Below are 4,454 nucleotides of genomic sequence, written 5' to 3' on the forward strand. Positions count from 1 at the left end.
CTTGACCCATGGTTAACAATGGATCTGGTCCTCTCCATTGCCCAGTAATGGGATCCTTCCATCTTACCCGTACCTCAGGTCTCTGCTCCTGTCATCCCCAATGCTTCTGAAACCAGGATTCCAGCTGATTATTTTGAAAATTAAGAACATTAATAGTGAATAAGGCCATAACCAACTGTTGGTGGGGGCTTATTCCCCTTTTTGTTTTTGTAATTGGGTCCATTATCAGTTTTAACTCATTGGGGCAGTCCCAAGGTAGCAAAGCACTGGAGAAAATGAGACTGAGCATGTTTAGACTTCTAATGAGACTGAGCGTATTTAGACTTCTCTCCAGTATGAGAGAATGTGTTGATGGACACAAAAATATACTTAAGCTTTCCAAAAGGAGCATAGTGTATGACATCCATTTGCCACAAGGAATTGGGCTTGAGTCCCCTGGGGTTTACCCCTGGCTGTTGCAGAGGCAGTACCTGTACACAATAAGCCATCTTGTCTTTTTCTGCATTGCCTTGGGATAAAAGCCCAGGCAATCCTTGGTGCCGTCTAAGATGCTGTAAGAAAATAGGGCCTTCTCTCTCCTTAAGGAGTGTATGAGTCTGAATACTGTCAGAAAGCAATGGCCATGAGTTTCTTGAATTGAGCTGAGCCATCACAAGTGTGAACATACTTTTTGGTTTTTCATCTGCCCCCAGGTATACTACCACTGCAGCTCCAAATCTTCCCCCATCAGTGAAAACATTATAGGCTTTTACTAAGGGCTCCCTCAGCCCCAGGATTTGGAGAGCGCTGCTGCTGGTGGGGCTGTAACACTTGGGCGGAGTGGATCCTCCCAGCCACCTATGGAATGGACGGGACGCCCCCCCCCAGCCACCTTCCCGGGACCAGGCCTTCCCAGCCATCCCGGAGCCAGTCGCGGCGCACCACCAACGATGGTTTTTTTGGTTTGTGTGTGTGTGTGTGTGTGTGTGTGTGTGTGTGTGTTTTTAAATGCTCCTGGCAGCCGCCACCAGTTGCCGGCTGGGGAGCAGTCCCCCGCCCAGCTTTCGGGCGGGCCCCTGACTCATGCAGGCGTGAGTTCAAGGTGGGTCAGGTGAGCAGCTTTCACCACCGACTCCATGCGCTCCGCTCCACCCCAACCTTCTGAAAAAGGCATCTGTGGGTCCTGTTTTCATGGGTCCTGGGAGGCCCTGAAGCTGGCCAGGGCACGCCCGAGGGGCCACTTGTTATTTTGGCCGCTTTTGGTTTCACTTCCATTGCATTTCTGCCTTCTTCCTCAAATTCTTCCCATGATTCCCATCTATCCCCAGTAAAAGCATTAGCCCCAAGTAGTCAGGGAGCCAAATGAACAGCCTCTGCCTAAACCTTTTGAGCTACCAGATCTGACAGATCCAATCCCCTGCTTTTAAGCATATCTCTCAGCACTTTAAGCACCGGGTCCTCAGACTTATTAGTTGCATTACCCATCTTTCCAGGTCTCGCTTACCCCAAACTTCCAATTGGCCCCGATCCGTTTTTCCTTTCTTTCTTTTCACCGTTTCACCTTCCTTCAAGCACCACACTGGGCGCCAGTTGGGGGGATTTGAGCCAGCGACCCCCACTCAGTGATGATTGGGGATGAGTAAGCGTGCTGTTCACCAGCCCATGCTGCCCCCAGTACTGGGAACACGCAGGTGCAATGGGGAGCCTAGTCAAGCAGGAACTCATTTATTACAGGTGTTACAGAGCTTATAGAGGCATCTGGAAACCCCCCCTTCCCCATGAGGGTGTATCTTAAGGATGGTCATGCGCTGGTCATGTGCTGATCATGCACTCCTCAGCAGTGCAGAAGTGTCCTTCAGACTTTTAAGACAAGTCAGGCCATGCCCCAGTAACTTCCTCTCAGACCTCTGTAAGGTAGGGCCTTTAGGTCCCCACAGTCTTTGTTTTAGGAGGGTCAGCTGCTCCTCATCTAGCAGCAATCAGTTGTCAATATTCCTTTAGATAAGATTGGGGTCTGCTGTTCACTTTCCCAGTTCTATGCTGGGTTACTATCTGGGAGTCCCTTGGGCCACCCTGGCCAACAACTCAAAAGAAGGTATCTCCCATCTAGCACTGTTGCTTGATATGTACCCTTTAGCTATATATATGGCCTCATAAAAAATTATATTGGCCCCTTTAATCTTTGTTTAAACTTCCTTTTGGGTGTTTAAGGCCATACAGTTGGCCCAGATAAACCAATTTATTTTTACTCTTAAGGTCATTTGAGGATCTGTTCCTCAGGGGTCACATGGGCTTGGGAGGAACCCCTGGCTCCTTTCTTTTACCAGTTCTACCCATGTGAAGATAAGTCAAAGGTCCTGTTCAACCATGGTTGGCTTCGCTTGGAAGCATGGAGGAAATGATTCCTCTGTGTTGACCCTCCTCTTTGTAGACTGGACACTGGTTCAAGTCCATCTCATGGGATCTCCTCAGCCTCCTTGATTAAGAGGACAGGTGACTCACCACAATTACAGAACATTTTGGGAGATGCTCATAGTCCCCTGGAGCTAGTTGACCTAGGAGGGCAAGGAGCAAAAACTGTGCTTTATGGTCCTCTGACCAAATTAGTGTGGGCCTCAAAGTATGTCTGTTAAACATCCAAGAAGGTTAGTTCCACCAGTCCAGTACTTTTAATTACTGTGTGCCATGTAGATAAATCTTGGGCAAAGACCAATTGTTCTCAGATAAACCTTACCTAGACATATATTTCTTGATCTGCTATGTATAATTTGTCAGTAGGTTGTTGGACTAATATGGTTCACTCTGGTTTTTAAAACTAGCTAGGCATTATTTATCTATTGCATTGTCTAACCCCTCCATCATGGTTTCCCCAATTAAGGTGCCCCCATTTTTCCACTTTCTGTCTTAATAATACCCTTGTCCTATGGTCCTACCACTCTTGAGCTCCTTCTTTCCCTTTATCCCCTAGGTTCCATGTATACCCTTCCCTCCCCCCTCCCTTAAACTAACCCAATTTTTATCCATATCTCCTTTATTAATGCCTGTTTCCTACTGTTCTTCTCTTTCAGGTTCTTTCTTTTCCTTTACCTCCCTGGTTCCTTTCCATTATCCTGGTTCCTGTAGTTATGTCTGAATACATACTCACTTATAAGGATTTGGATCTAGGATCCACATAAGAGGGAGAACATAAGTTGATTTTTTTTTTTCTGAGCCTGTGTTACTTCACTTAGTATAACAGTTTCTAGTTCCATCCATTTACCTGGAAATTTCATGATTTCATCTTTCTTTACTGCTGAGTAAAATGGCATCATATAAATGAAACACATTCTCATTATCCACTCATCAGCTGAAGGACACTTAGGTTGCTTCCATCTCTTAGCTATTGTGAAAAGAGCAGCAACAAACATGGATGTACAAGTGTCTCTGCAATAGCATGAGTTCTTTGGGTATATGCCAAGGAGTGGTATAACTGGGTCAAACAGCAGGTTCATTTGTAGTTTTTTAAGAGTTCTCCACACGGCTTTCCATAGGGGTTGAACAAGTTTGCAGCCCCACAAGCACTGTTCCCCCTTCCCCACATCTTCTCCAACATTTGGTACCATTTGTTCTTTTGATCTTAACCTGTCAGGTTCCGACATGCGGGGAGGGAAAAAGGGGATCCTAGGAGCCAGCTGTTAATCTGTTTTCCCTTGGGGCTGAGCGGGATGGTGAGTGCGCAGCTCAAAAGAAACACACAGAACCGGGTGCTGAGTCAGAGCAGGAACACACTTTATTGCAGTGGGAGCTGATATTTAAAGGCAGAAACCACAGGCGGGAAACTGCACTCATGATTGACAGTCACCTTCTGTGAAACTGACCTATCGGTCGAGGGGTCACACCCACCGCGGGCCAGGAATGAGGAAGGGCCCGACAGAGCCAATCCTGTACAGGTGATCAGCCTTTTCGTCCCTCCCCTCCAACCTCCGCCAGTGGCCATCTTGGCGAGTGATCAAAAGTGACCAGACAGGCGGGCTGACTCTAGGTCAGGCTGCGGAAGTGCCTCGGAACTCATAGGCCCAAGGTGCAGCTGTATCAGGCAGCCCCAACGTTAGCCAGTCTGACTGGGGTAAGATGAAATCTTAAAGTGGTTTTAATCTACAGTTCCCTAATTATTAGTGATGTTGAACATCTTTTAATATGCTTCTTAGCCATCTTTACTTCTTCTTTTGAGAACTCTCTGTTCAGCTCCTTAGCCCATCTTTTAATTGGATTGCTTCTTGTCTTGATTCTCTGTTTTTTGAGTTTGTTATATATTCTGGATATTAAACCTCTGTCAGATGTGTCACTGGTAAATATTTTCTCCCATTCTGGGGGTTTTCTCTTTGCTTCCCTGGTTGCCTCCTTTGATGTACAGAAACTTTTTAGTTTAATGAGGTCCCATGTGATGATTCTTGACCTTGTTTCCTGAGCAATTGATGTCCAGTTTAGAAAATCCT

Source organism: Nannospalax galili, unplaced genomic scaffold (assembly GCF_000622305.1).
Source record: "Nannospalax galili isolate Female #2095 unplaced genomic scaffold, S.galili_v1.0 scaffold786, whole genome shotgun sequence".
Classification (NCBI taxonomy): domain Eukaryota; kingdom Metazoa; phylum Chordata; class Mammalia; order Rodentia; family Spalacidae; genus Nannospalax; species Nannospalax galili.